We start from the raw sequence: 22,801 nt of genomic DNA on the forward strand, positions 1-22,801 counted from the left end.
TTCCTATGTGTCCAGCACATTGTAATGCCCTGACTTCCTATATATTCAGCACATTGTAGCCCCCTGACTTCCTATGTGTTCAGCACATTGTAATGCCCTGACTTCCTATGTGTCCAGCACATTGTAGCCCCCTGACTTCTCTGAGGAAACATCTTTTGAATGAAGCAGCCACACAGTTGTTGGTTTATTTCCTCAGTTGTTGAGCTTCACTGGAGTACAGGGTCAGTACATCTGGCCCATTCAGATAAAAGCATGTTCATTTTTAAGTGTTATCAAGATATACAGTATATGTTAAAAATGAATCCTATTAAAGGGTTAGTGTAGAAGCACCTAGCCTATGTTTTGCAGATATTAAAGGAGGCTGTTATTTCACAAGCTTTACCTGCAGGGGTGCGGTTTGATGGTATCATAATACAGATGGTAAACAAAGAGGAAAGAAGATCGATATCTTTGCTTTGTGTAACAGGTGTAAAATGAATACGCACTCTTCCTTTAGTTAGAAATAATCTGGGGATTTAATCATTTCTCATTTTATTTATATTGTATTGTTGTTGTTAAACTGTTAACTGTTGCTTTGTTAAATTCATTAAAAAATGAATGACGCAATGAGTCAAGGTTAATTGCCCTTTTGCGCGGGAGCAGGTCACTCGTGGTTTGCGATTTCCAGGTGAGGCTGCAGATGTGAGCTGGTCTGTAAGAATAATATTATTACTGTCTATTTTACTTAGTGACTGCGTAAGCTTTGGTTAAAAGTTTAAATGTATTATACTTGGAACGATGTAATAGATATTTAATCACTGTAGTAAGAATTGATCGAGGATGGTAAAGCGTGTTTACCACGTGTCTGGGATTAAACGCAACAGATGATTTACATGAATGGGTTGTAATAATTCTGGAGTTGTGTTTCTGTAATTAATGCTGTTTATGTTAATGACTCCCGGCTTGCTATTTACAGATCCCGAAGCTGACTCTGTCAGCGCAATAAAACGAGAAACTGAAGTGATCGAGAAACCCGTCTGCAGTCTGCTTTGTATGGGGCTGGCTCCAGTTGGAGAAGGGGTCACAAGCATGCAGGTAAAAAAAAAGAAGAAAAAAAAGTTCCACGCATAGTACAGAAAAGACAGGGTTACATTTGCTTCCCTGAGCTAAAACCGAGTCCGTGTGACACGCAGTGTGTAGAACCAGGTGTGTACAGCCAGCCAGGTGTAGTCAGGTGAAGCAGACCACAGGAGGAGGCTACACTACTGTGAAGGATGAAGAACGCAACCCTGGAGTCGGTGTACACTGGAAGGATTGAGGGCAGTGCAGTTCTAACTGTGGACAATACTACTACACTATAGATTGAATAGTGTATTACAATCATGCAGTGCAATCAAATACATTGATTCATTGTATCGTGAGAAAACGCAGTACTGTATCCTATTGTAAAAGCGCAATGCAATACAAATCGTGCAGCTGAGGCGAATGCAGAGTACAGTATGTTCGTCTCTGTAGAGAGGAGACAGTCCGCTGACTCCCTTTGGAGCCTCCCCCTCCTCCGTTTCTCGGCCGTCTTCTCTGTAACCCCGCTCCCATCGCGAGTGAGATAGAGGCTGGCGTGTTGCGCAATCAAACAGGGAGCGGGCTGTGTACTCACCCTGAACCAGATCCAATGCAAGGGGGAGTGTTTCACGTGAAGTGTGTTGTATTAACCGTCTTCACTTCTGTGCAGCGCTGGACGGGAATGTGTATTCGATCTGTGAAGGAAGGATGTGAGGAAAACGCGTAGTGAAGCTTGGATTTATATCTACCTTGGTTTTTAGCGTCATACTTTCCAAAACAAGCTTTCTTCTTGTGTTTCTTGTTGCAAAACTGGTCCCTGCAAAGCTGTCCACGGAACACCAGCTTGTCTAGATGGTAAGTTTAACAAACGTTTGTGTGGAATGAATTAATTACTCTAGACGTGTATCTTGTGTTTTCATGCTCCGAAGTCAGACTGTTCGACGAGTTATAAGTAAATATGACAGGCAAAAAAACAAACAAACATTGAAATTACAAGCTTGGGGTTATTTATAGTGTTTTTAATAGAGATCTTGTGATTTTATTTGGGAATTTGGCTGCAAAGCGCTCTAGTGCGTATACCCTGTATGCATAATACTTAATGGTAGAGCGTCAGATAAGGGAGAGTAGATTGCTCTTATAATGGGGCATTTGTGAATGTGCGTGTTACTCATATTGCTATGTATGACATCACCAGAGTTATGCTTATTCTTGTCGTGAAAGGGTATGTAGTACGTTTGTATTTGTGGCTTCCGTACATTTACAGATTTTGTAAACGGACTGCTGCGTTGTGTCAGATCCAAACTATTTTGCATGTGAGTTCCCATTGTGTTAGTGCACGGAAGTGTAAATCGAAGAGCAACGGGTCCTGCTGCATCTGAGAAGGCAGCTGGAGAGCAGAATACAGGGCGGTTAATTTGCTCATTAATATACAGCAAGTGACATGGCAGTGCAAATGAATGGACTGCTGCTGCACAGTGCAAAGAGGACAGTGTGGTAATGCTGAAGTACATGAGACGCACTGCTGTCGATGATGAGAAAGAGGGTTCAGTCCTTCCTTGTTACTCCAGCAGAGGGAGCGCTCCCGGGTGCAAAGAGGACAGTCCGGTAATGCTGAAGTACATGAGACGCACTGCTGTCGATGATGAGAAAGAGGGTTCAGTCCTTCCTTGTTACTCCAGCAGAGGGAGCGCTCCCGGGTGCGAAGAGGACAGTGTGGTAATGCTGAAGTACATGAGACGCACTGCTGTCGATGATGAGAAAGAGGGTTCAGTCCTTCCTTGTTACTCCAGCAGAGGGAGCGCTCCCGGGTGCAAAGAGGACAGTCCGGTAATGCTGAAGTACATGAGACGCACTGCTGTCGATGATGAGAAAGAGGGTTCAGTCCTTCCTTGTTACTCCAGCAGAGGGAGCGCTCCCGGGTGCAAAGAGGACAGTGTGGTAATGCTGAAGTACATGAGACGCACTGCTGTCGATGATGAGAAAGAGGGTTCAGTCCTTCCTTGTTACTCCAGCAGAGGGAGCGCTCCCGGGTGCAAAGAGGACAGTCCGGTAATGCTGAAGTACATGAGACGCACTGCTGTCGATGATGAGAAAGAGGGTTCAGTCCTTCCTTGTTACTCCAGCAGAGGGAGCGCTCCCGGGTGCAAAGAGGACAGTGTGGTAATGCTGAAGTACATGAGACGCACTGCTGTCGATGATGAGAAAGAGGGTTCAGTCCTTCCTTGTTACTCCAGCAGAGAGAGCGCTCCCGGGTGCAAAGAGGACAGTGTGGTAATGCTGAAGTACATGAGACGCACTGCTGTCGATGATGAGAAAGAGGGTTCAGTCCTTCCTTGTTACTCCAGCAGAGAGAGCGCTCCCGGGTGCAAAGAGGACAGTGTGGTAATGCTGAAGTACATGAGACGCACTGCTGTCGATGATGAGAAAGAGGGTTCAGTCCTTCCTTGTTACTCCAGCAGAGGGAGCGCTCCCGGGTGCAAAGAGGACAGTCCGGTAATGCTGAAGTACATGAGACGCACTGCTGTCGATGATGAGAAAGAGGGTTCAGTCCTTCCTTGTTACTCCAGCAGAGGGAGCGCTCCCGGGTGCAAAGAGGACAGTCCGGTAATGCTGAAGTACATATACATTACTTATAATTTGCAGTTAGCAGCATATTATTAAAACAAGCTTCTCAATGAAATTGGCTTCAAATGAAAGCAGTTGAACAGTGACAACAATTATGTCTCTAAAATATAAATTCCAGCACCTTGGAAGGAATTGGAATTGGGAATGGATTTTAAAAAGGAGCTGGAATTGGACTTGACTGTTACATGCAGCCCGTATTCCAGCCTGCTCTTTTGCTACCTCTCCCTGTGGCACCAAGCAGCAAGTACTGTTGAGTTTTACATTTCAATAACTGCCAAAGGAAATTTTCCATTCCCCCCCCCCCAGCGCTAGTGAAACAAAGCGTTGTTGAGCAAACTGTCACAGGCTGAAAGCAGGGTCTGTGTGAAGTGTTCTGTAGCACTTCTGCAGTGGCTCTGGCATGTGGTGCTCAAGATATGATATAAATACTGAGTGTGGTAGAGATGGCTCTGGCAGCAGCATTATTACACAGTTCAGAACTCCTCCTTCCTTTACTGGGGGGGGGGGGGGGGGGGATTTATGCACCATTCTGAATCACGCTTGCCAGACTCCCAGTGTGTAAAGGGTTCGAATTTGTTTTACTTTTAACTGTGTTCCATATTTTCTGTTTGAAAATCACACCTAGCTGATGAGACTATCAGCAACCGTGCCGTTGTCTTAAATTCGCCATGTGCTGTTGTTGCATTTCTGAAAGATCACTATTTATTTTACTTATTTATCTCGACTGGTTTTTGTAGACTGACGCCATATAATCCTTTTGCAGTTCCTGTTATTTCCAGCCCAGTGAATTTCTGTAGCTGTTTGCTCCGCTGCAGCACTGTGCTTATTCACGTTCGTTGTGGTTAGTGTTCTTCGTCCGTGCATCCTCCTCATGAATGCAGGGTTGTTTAAAGTGTGCTGTATTTCTGTTTATTGGATGGTATTTAAACTCATTGTGCAGACTGCCCTGCCCCTCTTTATGAGGACAAGGAAAGTCAAGACCTTGTGTTTAATTAAAATTGTAATCTGTTGGGATTTAGCTAAAACACTTGGGTTAACAACCTCTATTCTCTTGAATGTGGATGTGCTGCCGGAGTCGCTGGAAGCTGGTTTGAGTGGGGATGTGCTGCCGGAGTCGCTGGAAGCTGGTTTGAGTGGGGATGTGCTGCCGGAGTCGCTGGAAGCTGGTCTGAGTGGGGATGTGCTGCTGGAGTCGCTGGAAGCTGGTTGAGTGGGGATGTGGGGATGGAAGCTGGCTGCTGCCGGAGTCGCTGGAAGCTGGTCTGAGTGGGGATGTGCTGCTGGAGTCGCTGGAAGCTGGTTTGAGTGGGGATGTGCTGCTGGAGTCGCTGGAAGCTGGTTTGAGTGGGGATGTGCTGCTGGAGTCGCTGGAAGCTGGTTTGAGTGGGGATGTGCTGCTGGAGTCGCTGGAAGCTGGTTTGAGTGGGGATGTGCTGCTGGAGTCGCTGGAAGCTGGTTTGAGTGGGGAGTCGTGTGCTGCCGGAGTCGCTGGAAGCTGGTTTGAGTGGGGATGTGCTGCCGGAGTCGCTGGAAGCTGGTCTGAGTGGGGATGTGCTGCCGGAGTCGCTGGAAGCTGGTCTGAGTGGGGATGTGCTGCCGGAGTCGCTGGAAGCTGGTCTGAGTGGGGATGTGCTGCCGGAGTCGCTGGAAGCTGGTCTGAGTGGGGATGTGCTGCCGGAGTCGCTGGAAGCTGGTTTGAGTGGGGATGTGCTGCCGGAGTCGCTGGAAGCTGGTCTGAGTGGGGATGTGCTGCCGGAGTCGCTGGAAGCTGGTCTGAGTGGGGATGTGCTGCCGGAGTCGCTGGAAGCTGGTCTGAGTGGGGATGTGCTGCCGGAGTCGCTGGAAGCTGGTCTGAGTGGGGATGTGCTGCCGGAGTCGCTGGAAGCTGGTCTGAGTGGGGATGTGCTGCCGGAGTCGCTGGAAGCTGGTCTGAGTGGGGATGTGCTGCCGGAGTCGCTGGAAGCTGGTCTGAGTGGGGATGTGCTGCCGGAGTCGCTGGAAGCTGGTCTGAGTGGGGATGTGCTGCCGGAGTCGCTGGAAGCTGGTCTGAGTGGGGATGTGCTGCCGGAGTCGCTGGAAGCTGGTCTGAGTGGGGATGTGCTGCCGGAGTCGCTGGAAGCTGGTCTGAGTGGGGATGTGCTGCCGGAGTCGCTGGAAGCTGGTCTGAGTGGGGATGTGCTGCCGGAGTCGCTGGAAGCTGGTCTGAGTGGGGATGTGCTGCCGGAGTCGCTGGAAGCTGGTCTGAGTGGGGATGTGCTGCCGGAGTCGCTGGAAGCTGGTCTGAGTGGGGATGTGCTGCCGGAGTCGCTGGAAGCTGGTCTGAGTGGGGATGTGCTGCCGGAGTCGCTGGAAGCTGGTCTGAGTGGGGATGTGCTGCCGGAGTCGCTGGAAGCTGGTCTGAGTGGGGATGTGCTGCCGGAGTCGCTGGAAGCTGGTCTGAGTGGGGATGTGCTGCCGGAGTCGCTGGAAGCTGGTTTGAGTGGGGATGTGCTGCCGGAGTCGCTGGAAGCTGGTTTGAGTGGGGATGTGCTGCTGGAGTCGCTGGAAGCTGGTTTGAGTGGGGATGTGCTGCCGGAGTCGCTGGAAGCTGGTTTGAGTGGGGATGTGCTGCCGGAGTCGCTGGAAGCTGGTTTGAGTGGGGATGTGCTGCCGGAGTCGCTGGAAGCTGGTTTGAGTGGGGATGTGCTGCCGGAGTCGCTGGAAGCTGGTTTGAGTGGGGATGTGCTGCCGGAGTCGCTGGAAGCTGGTCTGAGTGGGGATGTGCTGCCGGAGTCGCTGGAAGCTGGGAGTGGGGATGTGCTGCCGGAGTCGCTGGAAGCTGGTCTGAGTGGGGATGTGCTGCCGGAGTCGCTGGAAGCTGGTCTGAGTGGGGATGTGCTGCCGGAGTCGCTGGAAGCTGGTCTGAGTGGGGATGTGCTGCCGGAGTCGCTGGAAGCTGGTCTGAGTGGGGATGTGCTGCCGGAGTCGCTGGAAGCTGGTCTGAGTGGGGATGTGCTGCCGGAGTCGCTGGAAGCTGGTCTGAGTGGGGATGTGCTGCCGGAGTCGCTGGAAGCTGGTCTGAGTGGGGATGTGCTGCCGGAGTCGCTGGAAGCTGGTCTGAGTGGGGATGTGCTGCCGGAGTCGCTGGAAGCTGGTCTGAGTGGGGATGTGCTGCCGGAGTCGCTGGAAGCTGGTCTGAGTGGGGATGTGCTGCCGGAGTCGCTGGAAGCTGGTCTGAGTGGGGATGTGCTGCCGGAGTCGCTGGAAGCTGGTCTGAGTGGGGATGTGCTGCTGGAGTCGCTGGAAGCTGGCTGAGTGGGGATGTGTCGGAGTCGCTGGAAGCTGGTCTGAGTGGGGATGTGCTGCCGGAGTCGCTGGAAGCTGGTCTGAGTGGGGATGTGCTGCTGGAGTCGCTGGAAGCTGGTCTGAGTGGGGATGTGCTGCTGGAGTCGCTGGAAGCTGGTTTGAGTGGGGATGTGCTGCTGGAGTCGCTGGAAGCTGGTCTGAGTGGGGATGTGCTGCTGGAGTCGCTGGAAGCTGGTCTGAGTGGGGATGTGCTGCTGGAGTCGCTGGAAGCTGGTCTGAGTGAGTGGGGAGTCGCTGGAAGCTGGTCTGCCGGAGTCGCTGGAAGCTGGTCGAGTGGGGAGTGGGGATGTGTCTGAGTGGGGATGTGCTGCCGGAGTCGCTGGAAGCTGGTCTGAGTGGGGATGTGCTGCTGGAGTCGCTGGAAGCTGGTCTGAGTGGGGATGTGCTGCTGGAGTCGCTGGAAGCTGGGTCGCTGAGTGGGGATGTGCTGCCGGAGTCGCTGGAAGCTGGTCTGAGTGGGGATGTGCTGCTGGAGTCGCTGGAAGCTGGTTTGAGTGGGGATGTGCTGCTGGAGTCGCTGGAAGCTGGTTTGAGTGGGGATGTGCTGCTGGAGTCGCTGGAAGCTGGTTTGAATGTGGTAGTTTTAAGCTGGAAACACTGCAGTAGTGTTTTGAACATACACCCAAAGAACAGAGAGCAGTGTGTTGAATGTGGAACAGTACTGTAGTGTAGCAGCCTCCCACCCCCTCACTATGAACTAGGTGTTGGTTGAGTTCAGATCCAGAGAGGAGGAACCTTTCATGAGGGACACATCTGCTTAACTTGTAGAAGCTGAATGTTCTTATTTTACTAACCCCAGTACAGAGTTTGTTTTTTTATTAAGCAGGCTTTCCTCGTTTCTCTGTAGTTACTCAATAAGGACTTGCTGTATCTTGTGATCTCCTCTCCTTTCTTTGAATTGCCCTGTAAACGCACTGGGACATTTTTGGCACAACGTTTAATTATGGAGGGCAGCTGCTGGGCAAATCATACGCAAGCAGGCAATCGTTTGGCGTAGGTTTGCTTCGAGGGGTGGAATGTCTTGTAGCTGAATTTCCATTGTGTCATTATAGAAAGGACTCTATTGAAAATAAACCCTGCCCTCAGACAACAAGGCTTGCACTGAGTGGATCCCTTGCATCCCTTATTTGCAATCAGGACCTCAATCACATTGGGGATTCATGCTCTATTTGAACAGAGCCACAGGGTATTTGGTGAATCAGTGCATTTGTCTTCCCAGTGAAGTTCCTGACCTCATCTCTTTAGCTTTTATGTTTACAGACAGTGTTAATATGTACACAGGCTGGCATTGGACGTATGGGAGAGCAGCTGGTCCATAGTTAAAGGAGTCCCAATGATAAACACTTTACCATTATCACTAGTGCACACTCATACTTATTGACTCGGCAGTGTTATGTGAGGAGCCCTTCTGCAGAGCCTAGCCCTGGTCTGCTTGTTCACTTCGTATGATTCGCTTCCGTGGAACAGCTGAGAGACGGACTTCGATGAGTAAGGCTTTGTGTTGCTGAAGTAATATTGGGTCCCGTTTGACAGACACTGCGTCTGGCAGTAGCCTGATGTTTCCAGGGGCAGGGGTGTGGAGCCTGGGCCATTCTAGATGAGCGGGTGGAGGTGTGGTCCACTGCACAGCATGTTAAAGATCATGTGACCCTTTTCAAATAGCAAGAACGGCTCTGGGACACATCGAAAATGGAGACTGGGGAGTGAGTCTGCATGCTCGCAGGGCTGTCCTGTGGTAATGTCTGCACAGCTTGTGATCAGTGGGCGAGCATGGAGGAGCATTATTCTCAGTGGTACACATGCATTCCTGCGTGGTTGTATGCTGATTATGGTTTATTTCATTTTGCTCAGAAATGATTGTGCCACAAATGTGGCTTGTTACTCAAATGGAATACAGCATGTGGGAAAGCAGAAACAGAAATGCAAACATGTATGCAGCCCTGCAATTGTGTTAGTCATGCATGATAGAAAAATAGATCGAGACAGTCTAGTACATTGTGAATGTGTGGAAGCTCAGAGGAAAGGAAGGCAGATGCACAGTCACTGGTCCGGGCTGCATTTGTTGGCTTCAGTCACTGTTTTCAGTGCAGACCACAGCTTTCACACGTTTGTGAGTGGAGATGATGTCAATGCTGTCACCAGGGCTCAGAGCCTGGGAAAGGGGCTCGTTTCTCAGAAAGCGTTTGGGACTGGTCCGGGGTTTGTTGATTTGTGGAAAGGTCACCCTTAAATTTTCACACAATGTCTGGTGTATTGTTTTACAATGTGTGATTAGAAAAAATATAAAGCTTTGTAATTACAAATGCAGACTGTTTATTTGTTTTAGTTAAAGCTGTGAATTAACTTTTAAACATTAAGTGAAAACAGCATCAGTTTCATCTCTTCATCTCAAAACCTCAAAGTGAAATTGAGCAACATTTTTTTCCAAAAAAATCAAATCAAAGGGTGCGTGACAGAATTATCGGTTCATGAGAAATTAAACTCTCTGCATCTGGTTTGTGTTCACGTTCGGTTTTACTGCTCCAGTAACAGCTGTGTGTGCGTGCGTGCGTGTGTGTGAGTGAGTGATTGAGATTGTAAAAAAAGGCCTCTTCCCCCTCAGAATGCGGGGTGTGTGTGTGGGGGACTCGGGGGCAGTGGACTTTGAGAGCTGTCTCTCTGTCACAGTGTTTCAGACAGGGCTACGGGGTTCGGCGCTGAAGGGATTACAAATGATTCCCCGATGCTCACAGAGAGAGCTGCTCTAGTGGAAGCTGTGAGGTAGGGGTTGGGGTGGGGGTTGGAGGGGCGGTGGGTGAGTCGCTATCTTGCCACCGTGTTTTAGAGAGGGGTACAGGTTTCCAGATGATTCCTCTGATGCTCACAGAGAGAGCTGCTCTAGTGGAAGCTGTGAGGGTAGGGTGGGGGTGGGGTTGGAGGGCGGTGGGTGAGCGGCTATCTTGCCACAGTGTTTTAGAGAGGGGTACAGGTTTCCAGATGATTCCCTGACGCTCACAGAGAGAGCTGCTCTAGTGGAAGCTGCTGGGGTACAGGTTTCTAGATGAGATACCCGCCACCTCACAGATCGAGCTGCTCTACTCCCCAGTTATCCTGTGCCCCCAGGTGTGCACTTAATTGGTGGGTGGTTGTACGTGAGGGGCGGTGTTGGGTGAGCCGGCTATCTTGCCACAGTGTTCTAGACTAGGGGTACAGTTTTCCAGATGATCTCCCTGAGATCACAGTAGAGAGCTGCTCTAGTTAAACATGTGGTCTGTCCAGGGTGGGGGTAGGGTGGGGTTGGAGGGGCGGTGGGTGAGTCGCTATCTTGCCACAGCGATAGAGAGGGGTACAGGTTTCCCAGATGATTCCCTGAAGCTCACAGAGAGAGCTGCTCTAGTGGAAGCTGGTGAGGGTAGGGGGTGGGGGTGGGGGTTGGAGGGGCGGTGGGGTGACCCACTCGGCTAGCCTTGCCACAGTGTTTTAGAGAGGGGTACAGGTTTCCAGATGATTCCCTGACGCTCACAGAGAGAGCTGCTCTAGTGGAAGCTGCTGAGGTAGGGTGCCAGGTGTAGGGGGCGGTGGGAGCGCACCGTGCAACCTCCCCCGCATATGCCACTCGCGCGATAGAGAAGGGTACAGGTTCTCCCCATGATTCTCTGATGCTCACAGAGAGAGCTGCTCTAGTGGAAGCTGTGAGGTAGGGTAGGGGGGGTGGGTGGGGCGGGCCCACCCCCCACCCTGCAACCAGAGGGGCGGTGGGTGAGAGTCGCTATCTTGCCACAGTGTTTTAGAGAGGGGTACAGGTTTCCAGATGATTCCCTGACGCTCACAGAGAGAGCTGCTCTAGTGGAAGCTGCTGGCTCAGGTGGTAAATAAAAGCATCCTTACACTCCCTCTCCAGGTACACAGCTTCAAGCTCACTCAACTAATTTTACAGACGAGCTCTTCACATTAATGAGCTCAACCGATGGCTCCATTTGTCACCCTTTCTTTATTGCTGCATTGGTTTGGACTAATAGGTCAGCACCCCCCCCCCCCCCTTCCTTTGGCAAAGTCATGCCCCTGGAATAGTTTTAGAGCTCTAGAGCCCTGTCTGTCCAGCTGTGTCCTTTATTGGAAAGCAGGAGCTGTGTGCTGTTTGTTAGGCTTTCAGTGGCAAGGGGCACAAGCTCTCTGCCACCTTGAAACTCCCTTGCCATGACTTCAGTCTAACAGACTCACTCCACTTCCACTAGGCCTAATGCTTACTGCAGAATGATATCTACTGTACTGAGCTTGTTAGGGCTCAGGAAACACCACGGCAGTTTTGTTATTTTTCAGTGCATTAAACACACACAGGACAGTATGAGCCAAACCAATACAATGCACCATGCAGCTCTGTGTGTTTGAGCTGTGCTGTTTTATGATCGTGCCTGAAGCAGTATTCCAAGGAGCTATGATGGTTCATGCTGAATCTATATCTTGATGGAGAGTGTGATTTATACATTACAGGACTGCACCTCCTTTTGACTGATCAACGTGGAAAGGAACGGCCTGGTCATGTTTTTGCTGCTGTGATTTGCTGATCTTTGATAAAGGCCTGGTGGGTGAGCAGTAGCTGCTGCTGTGATTGGTGCAAGCAGACATGGAGGATCGTAATCAGAGTGTCTGGTGTGTAAATCAGTCGACTTGTTTAAGCATCTGTTAGTAACGGCAACAATGAAAACAACAAGCAGACATGGGAAATGATAATGAAAGTAGGGGCACTGGGGGCGACTGAAGTGGCTCAGAACAAAACCAGCCTGGAGGGTTCAAGCCTCTTTGCAGTGGGGGGAATGTTAATTACTCCTCCTAACAATACAGCAGGCATTCAGATCCATTCAGATTTCCATTATCCAGTTCTTAGTGGGGATTAGTCCCTGTTGAAGAACTGCTGTGATTTCTCATTTTTCTCTAGTTTTGCTGTCCTCCTTTACCCCAGTATGCTCCGCAGCTTAGTGTTGAGACAAGACTTATTTTTAGATCAGCTTGCAGTAAGAATAAGCACGAGGTCCAGTGGGGAAAGCAGCTGTATGTCTTTTTTTTACCACTCTGTACTGGGGATGTGACATGTGTTGCCCTTTTTACAGCTCTCAGAACAGTTTGGGCTCTCATGGTGATTTGCAGCAAACTGCTGTTTTTTGTGTCTGGAGTCGCAACAGGAAATTGCAGGCTGTAGATTAGAGAAGCCAGTGGAATTATTAATGGTATCAAAAGCGTCAATTAGATTTCCACAGAGTGAAAGTAGGTAAATAAAAAGCCAGTGATAACATACCAAAGAGTTGCTGCTTGGGATAAGAATCTCATGGATATAATCTATGCTTTCATGCCTAGAAATAAACCAGGTCATTATGAATACACAGATCATTGGCACGAAGGATACTGTGTGCGCCATTCTTCATTGCGTTTATTTAACAAGCCCTTAAAAAGCCTTGGTGCATGCAGAACTGCTTGCGGTCGACAATTTATCACGTATGGCTGTAGATGTGCTTTCAGTTCTGATTTTGATTCAAGTTGCACCTCTGCTGTTGGGCAACATCTTCAGATAAGTAGGCACGAAAGTCAGACCAGAGGAGAAATATAGTGGGCATTTGCAAGCAGTAACAGACCAAAGCAATTATGTCTTTGTGGGGTGACTTTATTAGCCCTTGAATGTCCCACAGTGCATCACTCGTGGCTCCCTAGTGGCGCTTCCAGTAAAGGTGCTCTGCACAGAGGGCAGGATGCACCCTATAGCCTGGAGATCACAGGTTCGAATTCAGGCGATGTCATTACCGACTGTGACCCGGGATTCCCAGGGGGCAGTGCACAATTGGCGGAGTGCAACCCAGGTCGGAAGGGCTGAGGTCAGAAGGGCACCACCGCGCACCAGCGACCCCTGTGGCTGATAGGGTGCCTGCGGGTCTGTGGAGCTTTTCAGATCTGCGTTGTCCTCCAGCACTATAGGTCTGGTGGCTTCCACATGGATCCTCAGTGTGAAACATGATGGATTGGCAGAAGCACGTTTCGGAGGAGGCGTGTCTCAGCCTCCCTTCCCTGAGTTGACAGGAGGTTGCAGCAGTGAACCGGGATAAAATAGTAATTGGGCATTCCAAATTGGAATTTTTTTTAAAAAAGCATCACTCATGAATGTGCTATGATTATGTATTCCCGCTGTTAAATACTGTGGATTGTTTACTCTGCACTGTTTAATGTTTTGTATTTGAAGGGACCATTCTTGCTAATTTAGTGTTTTAGTAATTTCATTATTTTCAGGGATAGCAAGAAGACTCCCAATGCATAGCAGTTTAATCCATTCCAGGTTTTACCATGAGTATAATAATAAGATACCCCTGAGCTTGTCACCTATACACTATGGCTGATCAAGCTCATAGTAAAACCTGGAATGGATTAAACTGCTGTGCAATAGTAGGAGTCTTATTTCCGTCCCTGCTTTTACATAGCTCTTATTGCTTTCAGACTGCACATTCACCTCCTCCAGTATTTTAAGAAATGTTGCTGAATCTCAATCCGTTTGTGGGATTGGACATGTTAAGACAGCTGAAGAGCCACAAGTAATTACGGACTAAGCTGCTCTCTGTTGTACAGTTCTTAGACCTCTGTAGATACAGCTTCTGCATTCTGGAATGCACCTCTCTTAAGAATCTTGAACTAGCAATGCTATTGAGGCATATTTAAATGTAATTCTTCTTACTGTTTTATGATTTACAGGTTGGAATGTCAGCAGAAACATATTGTGTAAATCAGTGGCACTCAACTCTGGCCTTTGAGATTTAATTCAGTCCAGGTTTTTACTCCAAGCAGGTTCTAATGTAGGTAATATAAGCTGTTAAGAGGGAATTTACTAATTTGGGACCTGGTTGGAATAAAGACCAGGACTGGAATAGATCTCGAAGGCCAGAGTTGAGTACCACTGCTGTAAATGATGCTTTTGAATTAAGATCTGAATTTCAGTGTCCAGGTTCACTACCTTACAGTCAGTAAACAAGCAGAAGCCACTAGTTCAGTCTCATCTACCTGGATTGGTCTTCTGAGAGGTTTACAGTCTTGAACTGTAAAGAACAGTCTGCCAAATCAAATAAATGAAAAGTACTGATTTAAAGCTGCCATTTTTAATAATACGAGATAACGTAAAGACTACAATCCGTGGAGGATCACACTGGAGGAAATACCAACCCCTGTTATATTCAACACCGATGTCAAGTGAAATCTAGCTGGTTTCTTGGACCTGCGTTGATTCGGGTGCTGTCTCTGGACTGGTGTACCTTCACTGTAAAATGTGACCATTGAAATCATCTGCAGCTGAGTGTCTGCTCCCTGCGCTGTCAATATTCTCACTGCACAGTCCAGTGCTGATCTACCTGTATTGTTAATATTCTCACTGCACAGTCCAGTGCTGATCTGCCTGTATTGTCAATATTCTCACTGCACAGTCCAGTGCTGATCTGCCTGTATTGTTAATATTCTCACTGCACAGTCCAGTGCTGATCTGCCTGTATTGTCAATATTCTCACTGCACAGTCCAGTGCTGATCTGCCTGTATTGTCAATATTCTCACTGCACAGTCCAGTGCTCATCTGCCTGTATTGTCAATATTCTCACTGCACAGTCCAGTGCTGATCTACCTGTATTGTTAATATTCTCACTGCACAGTCCAGTGCTGATCTACCTGTATTGTTAATATTCTCACTGCACAGTCCAGTGCTGATCTGCCTGTATTGTCAATATTCTCACTGCACAGTCCAGTGCTGATCTGCCTGTATTGTCAATATTCTCACTGCACAGTCCAGTGCTGATCTGCCTGTATTAATATTCTCACTGCACAGTCCAGTGCTGATCTGCCTGTATTGTTAATATTCTCACTGCACAGTCCAGTGCTGATCTACCTGTATTGTTAATATTCTCACTGCACAGTCCAGTGCTGATCTGCCTGTATTAATATTCTCACTGCACAGTCCAGTGCTGATCTGTCTGTATTGTCAATATTCTCACTGCACAGTCCAGTGCTGATCTGCCTGTATTGTATTGTATTGTTAATGTTCTCGCTGCAGTGCGGTGCTTATCTGGGCTACTCCCTTAGGCTCCTGACTTCTCGTAGCAAGGCACACTTTGATCTGGATGAGTCTGGAATCGTTATTTTAACAGGTTCTGGTTGGCTGGGTCGAGGATTTTATTAGCAGGCAGTTGCTACATGTTGTAAGTCAGATGTAGCTTTTCTTCATGGTTCCAGTAGGACCAGTCCGTTGCTGTGCTGCCTCTGTGAAGTTCTTTAGAGAAGCAGTCTGTCTCTGCGTTGAGGTAGTACCAGTTCACACAGAAGCCCGGTGGCTTTCTGTCTGGAGTGGGGGTTGGGGTTTATTTGTTTAGCTTTTTTTCCTGGTATTGAAGAACAGGCAGCTGCTTTTTTGATACTCAACCCTTAAGTGTACCAATCAGATAAAGAGACATAGAACAAAAGTGTTTCATAGCCTGTGTCAGAATTGTCTGGTATGGGCAGTATCTCATCTATGTGATTAATTAACCGTTTCCCAGGGGGACCATGGCTCAAGGTGTTTCTACCAGTGCGGGTTAGAATATACTGACCGTCTAGTTGTGTAATTCCAATCGAACCCTGGGCGTATCCGGATGACTTTCTCGACATTGAGCTGCGGTCTGAGGGTAGGACTTGTCATGGAGGAGGGGTGGGGGAAGTTTGTAGATGTTAACCATTTCATGCCCGCTTTTCCCCATGCAGATCTGAATCCGGACTGGGGTTCCTGTAGATTATGCTGGGGTACTTTTAGGGGTGATTGCCCTGAGTATCAAGCTAGCGTCCTCTGAGAGCCACCCTGTTAAAATAGCTTTAGATAGTCGCGACTCTGTTACTGATGCTGGGACAGTTTGGCTTTGCTATTAAAAACTGGGATCCCTCTAGTGGTGAATGTGCAGATTACCCTCTCCAACACTACGGCTTTGGGGCTTTCTGAGCATTAGGTGGGTGGAGAAAAACTAAGAAGTGATCAGGCTGGATAAACCTAATCCAGCATGAGCTATCTGAACAGAGGAGGCCTGGGCTCACCCTCTCGGTGTCCCACGGCCAGGCTGAGACACTAGGCAGCCCTAGCAAACTGCAGCTGAATGAGACCACATTCAGGTCCCGAACCTGCTTTTCAGCAGAGGTATTTCAGCAGCTTTGCTGTCTCTTTTGTTGCTGTTTGTATGACACATCAAGGGGGCTTGAAGCACCCTTGATCAGGGGGCTGAGAACCCCGCTGATGCCAGGCTAATTGATTTAATCCCACAGAGACACTCGAGTCCCTTGCAGGAATAATGAGGCTGCTTTGTCAGGACGTCGATAGCAGGGGGGCTGGGTCGATTTGCTATCCCTCTCTTCTCTTTTGTTATTTTTGTTCTGTCTGACGAGTGCTTGGAAATGTCATTTTATTTTATTACTGTGTCCTGCCCTTTGAAGCCCTCTTTGGAGCCTCTACCAAAGTCTCCCAAGCCAAGATGCTTCTCTGGGCTTGATGTCCACACTCACTCAGTCTGGAAAGCTACAGTTATAGCAGTTACAGTTACAGATCCTTGTCCAATATTTCCCCCAGTTGGAGAGCTGTGTGATCCATAGCTATAGGGTTTATAGTTTAATAGGGTTTATACTGATGTGGGTATCCATCTCCACTCTCTCTCTCCCAAACTGCTGAACTGTGAGGCCAGGTGGCTCTGCTTCAGGTTTCCTTTGGGGTTCTACAGCTGAGCAGCTAGCTTCTACTCTGACCCTCAGAGTCTGAATATGGGATGTGCTGCTCAGCAAAGCCTCCATGTCTACAGTATGGGGCTGAGTGGCTTTGATCTGTAGCGCTTCTGTGATTACTATAGTGCTGAAACTGCACTGTGTGTCCGACTGATTTCTAGTTCAGCTCCAGGACTGGGCAGAGCTAATTATACTCTTGTGTTTGTGTAGAGCTTCTGCTGCTGGGGCACCAGTCTGCAGAGTGAGGATGGGGAGCTATCAAAGCAAGTTTAGAGGACGAACAAAATGACATTTGGTCCGTGTTTGTTTTCCTTCTAGTTTCTAGAGCCCCATGTTCAGTCTGAGAGGGGATGAAGGGCTCCCTGGAAGCCTCATTTTGTCCTGCAGGTGAGAATTCTGTCCCGTGTTCCGGTCACCACTGAGGTGGCACATGGAGAACACTTGAGTGTCTGAGAGCCAGAGCAACACCACCTGGCTGCCAGCTGGCTGTCAGTGTAGGCCCTGGAAACATTGTCAGTGCAGCCCAGGAGGAAGCATTGTTCCTGCAGGAGCCTGTGGGGGAGGTGGGCTGGGTGTTGATGTGTGGAGGAAAGAAGGGGGGTGGGGGTGCTGAAATATTTGGGTGCAGACAGGAAAGAAGACTGAGGAGGTGTTTCCTGTTTTTGTTTTCAGTTAGATACTTCTACTGAATTTTTTTGTGTTTTATTTTTTAGTCTAATAACCTTGATTCTGCATTAAGCAAATGACTAATGGACACAAGCTAAGGAGTTTTACAACAAGGTTATGTTCATTGTACAGCATACCGCAGCTTTCCTACACTAACCGGCCAGGAATCCGATCCAGTTCCCCCCCTCGTTGCGTCGCTTTTCCGCGCACGCAGGGTGTATTGGGTTTTTAAAAAGGATGTTCAGATGTTTTCTGTTTTGTTCTGGGCAGAGTTACTGTACAGAAATTCACCAGACATCCTGATCAAAGGCATGCAGGCCAAGCAAAGGCATTTGAAAAACACTCACAGAATCATTCCTGTGTTTGAATAACAGAAGTGAAGTGTGTGGTGTCTGTGTGAGGGTGACCTACTTTTCAAGGGAATGTAAAAGTGTTGGGGCTGGGGGCAACTAAAAGACAATAATAAATCAAATTATAAAAACAGGATTTTATTTCAGTGGGAACTGTTCATGTGCTGTACAGCTTGTCACAGCGGACATTCAGGGGCACACCAGGGCTAAGACTGGAATATGTTAATAAACCAAGGGAAAGCAGCGGGACGTTTAAAAAACTCTTTCCTGTTTACTTTGTGTACTGTCATGTGAATCTGTATCGAGTGGTGATGCATGCGGCAGTGTTGTGTAGATGTGTGTTATAATCTGTACTTATTTAAGTGTACTTTGGCAGGATGTCAGAAGGTGGCAGCGTTGGGTTGTTAAAATTGTTTTTTTTTCTTGTCCTTGCTGCTCATGCGATGTCTGTAATTCTGCCCTCTGTTTCCTGGGCTAGTAGAATCTGATATCAGATATCAAACAAGATAAGAACCTTGTTCAGCATCAACATTCTCTAAAAATAAAATAATCATTATTCATGATACTGGTATATATGAAATCGATATTCGAAATCTTTTCTTCAAGTCTGGTCTTTAGTTTGTTTGTCAGAAACCTCTTGAAGCACATGCAGTTTAATGGGTTATTGATTACGTTTCAAAGGGGATTTTTTGAATGCAGTGTTTTGAGCTTTAGCGATAAATGTTTGAGCTTCAGTGTCCCATAATCATGTTAAATTTACTTCATCCCAGAATAGATGACCTTGTTGGTTTGTTTGCTACATTCTTGCATACTGTGTCTCCGCATGTCCAGTTTATTTACATAGCTTTAGCTGTATGTCAGAGTGGTTGTGGCTCTAGGCGTGGATCCTAGTAGTTATTGTAGCGATAATTATTAAAGAGACATTCAGATCGTGTATATCATGGATTTATCAGGGCAACGATAGACCTGCCGCAGACCTGCCAACACAAGTCACAGCTACCACTGTGTACTGCAGAGCAGCACTCCCTCGACATTGGCCATCAAAATAGTGATCAGAACCTGCTGGGATTCTCAGATCTGACCAGGTCAGTCTCAGCCACTGAAAAAAAACAACTTCAATGGCTTTGCCCACAAGAGGTAGTATCCAATGGAGATAGCCCTTGCACCCTTGGCTGTGATGAATGGGATTAATTTTGTAGGTCACTGAATTGAAACGGACCCCCATAGAAGCTGTGAGTGGCACTTTGAAGTGTGAGCGCACAGAGCCAGGTCTGTGATGGATGATGGTTACAGTGTTTCCCTGTGCAGGACTGTCTGGGGCCCAGGGTTTAAACAACAAATCCGCTGGTGCTGAAGTGGGGCTCAGGGAGGGCTTCTATAAGGGGTTAATCTGCCGGCTCTGCAGTGGCAAAGGTCAGGTATTGTGGTTCCTCTTTCCCAGGAATGTGCTTTCCAGTGCAGGCTGCTTTCATCACAGGGTTATAGAGGGACGTGCTGGGACAATAGGCCCAGTGGTTTTGCCCTGCTTGTGAGGGTACTTCATTTTATATTTCATTGCAAACAGAAGCGGCTGGATTCTGGTACTTAAATTGATCAGAGTACAAGAGAATTACATCCAGCTTGCTGCACTGCCAGATACAAGAGCCCCCCCCAGAACTATACTGCAAGTTTGAAACATCGAGTGGAACGGCTCTTTTTTAGTACAGTTTGTGTCTGTAGACATGGCTCTCCTTGTTGAATTAGGACAAAGTTAAATGTCTTCTATCTTTTTCTCATCAATATGTGTCCTCATTATTCTGTTTTTTTTTTAAAGACAATCATTAAAATGAATTTGAGGGTTGACCCCCCCCCCCATTCCTGCAAACACATGTACCTGTAGTTTCTATAGCAACCGTGTAGCAGCTTAGACTCGCTAACCCTGCAATGTCCGTAGTAGATTGTTGCTATACTTGTCATAGGCACTTAAAGGGTTAAGGGCTGCCCTGATTATCTTTACATGGAATAGCACAGATCCCCATTACTGAATTTAACACTGAGCCCCATTACTGAATTTAACACTGAGCCCCATTATTGAATTTAACACTGAGCCCCATTACTGAATTTAACACTGAGCCCCATTACTGAATTTAACACTGAGCCCCATTACTGAATTTAACACTGAGCCCCATTACTGAATTTAACACTGAGCCCCATTACTGAATTTAACACTGAGCCCCATTACTGAATTTAACACTGAGCTCCATTACTGAATTTAGCACAAAGAAACCCAAACTAGGCAGCATGCTGAGAGTTAATGGAAGGTGATTTGTCTCTCTGGCAATGTAAACAGCCCTGACACACTGCCTGATCCTACCACTCCTCCCTTTGTGGTTCCCTGCCTGAAGATTTATGACGTCATGGTTTTTTTTATGTAGACAGCTTGTGTTACATCCTTTTTTTTTTCCACTGAGTGTCTGTGTTAATAGTGAGGCCCAGGCTGGGAGTGATTGCAGCTCTTCTCTTTATTCCCATCGGCGCCTGTGTGCTCTGTGATACTGGGCGGTACTCTGCTGTGATACTGGGTGGTACTCTGCTGTGATACTGGCCGGTACTCTGCTGTGATACTGGGCGGTACTCTGCTGTGATACTGGCCGGTACTCTGCTGTGATACTGGCCGGTACTCTGCTGCGATACTGGCCGGTACTCTGCTGCGATACTGGCCGGTACTCTGCTGTGATACTGGGCGGTACTCTGCTGTGATACTGGGCGGTACTCTGCTGTGATACTGGCCGGTACTCTGCTGTGATACTGGCCGGTACTCTGCTGTGATACTGGCCGGTACTCTGCTGTGATACTGGCCGGTACTCTGCTGTGATACTGGCCGGTACTCTGCTGCGATACTGGCCGGTACTCTGCTGCGATACTGGCCGGTACTCTGCTGTTTACTGGTGCGGGTGCAGTCTTGAGTGCTATTGAAAATGAACTAAACTAAACTAGTAACTAAACTAGACAGTTAGGATGCATAGCTATTTACCTGTATCTGCAGCTATATCTGTCCATATCTGAATCTCTGGACCTTTCTGAACTAGAAGCTCTTCAGATAACCTCCATGTCTACTGGATCTCTAGATGAAGTGCTGGTAATATTGAAATATCCAACAGTCACGTGCAGCAAAGCCCACCACAGTGTGTTCATAAGCATACAGTGTACCAGTGAAGAATATCAATAACACATGTGAGTCAGGAGTGTAAGTAGCAGATCACCATGAGAAGCAGATCACCACAACACACGGTCACGTCAGAGAACCGGGGCCCTGGTTAGACTGTATATCACTGTCACCATAGATACTCTGTATCTGGTTATAGAGTGTGTATATCGCCATAACCATAGATATTCTGTATCTGGTTATAGAGTGTGTATATCACCGTCACCATAGATACTCTGTATCTGGTTATAGAGTGTGTATATCGCCATAACCATAGATATTCTGTATCTGGTTATAGAGTGTGTATATCACCGTCACCATAGATATTCTGTATCTGGTTATAGAGTGTGTATATCTCCGTCACCGTAGATATTCTGTATCTGGTTATAGAGTGTGTATATCGCCGTCACCGTAGATATTCTGTATCTGGTTATAGAGTGTGTATAAAAAAAAAAAAAATATATATATATATATATATATATAGATATAATATATTATATATTATATATATAAATATTTAAGCATGATACAATGACTAAGCTGGCAGTATACTGTGATATAGTGAAGACAGCGAGGGCAATGACATTCATCTTATTATTTTAACCCACAATGTTTACTGTGTTGAAGACTGTTTAAACTGGGTACACTGTGCTGCTTTAACCCTTTCAGGCATGAAATATTGAAAATAACAAACCCAGTTTATTTCTATTGCTTTATACAGGGGAAACATGACATCCTCATATGAGGCCGTCGTGCATTCGTGTCTTCCGTATGTCCTCATGTAAAAAAGAGTTTGTTTTAATCATTCCCATGTGGGGGCAGAGGGCTGTCCTGCCAGCGACACAGGGTGTGATCTGGGGAGCAGGTGTCAGGGTGACCCAATGAGGGAATCGGGTTTCATGTTGAAAGAGCAAGTAAGAGGGAGTCAGAGACAGGAGGAATGGAATGTGGGAAACACTGGGCCAAGATCTGAATGTGTAAACCTGAAGGTACAACATTTAAAAAAAACAAACAAAAACAAAACATAATTCGGCAAAGAATGTTTTGTTAACTGTATAACTCCTAAGACAAAACTGTCTTCTTTTTTATTATTTTATTTACCATACCGTAACTAATAAAGTATTATTATTTACAATGATGTATTTAACTATACTGCATCTGAATCAGTACTTTGTTCTTTTTAGCAAAAACATATTGTACTGTGAAGTGTAACTAAAGGGAAATGATTTGGAAAATGAAGATCATGCAGTAAACATAGCTAATGTGGAATAAAATGTATTTGAGTTTTATAAACACTTCACTTATGATAAATAAACCCAGATGGTTTTTATCCACACACTGCCAGTGCAGTGCAACAATGTTTCCTTACAGTTGCCATGAATTCAGCTGAGGATGCAAAAGCAAGGAAGGGGTTGGGATGAAAGAACTTAAAGAAGGAAGGAGAGATGCAAACAAGGACACAGGGCTGTCTCAGCTGAGTTCTGTATATTGTTGCAAGTTTTAACAGGCAGGATCAGGGCCTCCTGAAATTAGATGCTGCAGCGTTAAGATTTCTCCTTCCGTTTCCTCAGCAGCTGGTAGCCATCATCCCCTGGACTTTGATCTCATTGCCTGGCGTAAACTGAACTTTCTACACGGGGATGCACACACAGGCACACGGGGATGCACACACAGGCACACGGGGATGCACACACACACGGGGATGCACACACAGGGAGGCACGGGGATGCACACACAGGGAGGCACGGGGATGCACACACAGGGAGGCACGGGGATGCACACACAGGGAGGCACGGGGATGCACACACAGGGAGGCACGGGGATGCACACACAGGGAGGCCTACACACAAGCACGCACAC

General features: G+C 47.5%; 1 protein-coding gene across 3 annotated transcripts in view; it reads left to right on the forward strand.

Annotated features, from left to right (window-relative positions):
• The first annotated feature begins 857 nt into the window (after positions 1-857).
• The window catches only part of LOC121325563 (leucine zipper putative tumor suppressor 2 homolog), a 43,851-nt gene continuing 21,907 nt past the window's right edge, over positions 858-22,801 (forward strand). The window contains exon 1 of one of the 3 annotated variants that reach the window (XM_041268245.1): positions 858-1,074. The gene's annotated coding sequence lies outside the window, so the exon portion shown is untranslated. Of the gene's footprint in view, positions 1,075-1,343; positions 1,897-22,801 lie in introns of those variants that run through there. The other 2 variants (XM_041268243.1, XM_041268242.1) reach the window with 2 other exon arrangements.

This window comes from Polyodon spathula, chromosome 13 (genome assembly GCF_017654505.1).
Source record: "Polyodon spathula isolate WHYD16114869_AA chromosome 13, ASM1765450v1, whole genome shotgun sequence".
In the NCBI taxonomy this organism is placed as follows: Eukaryota; Metazoa; Chordata; class Actinopteri; order Acipenseriformes; family Polyodontidae; genus Polyodon; species Polyodon spathula.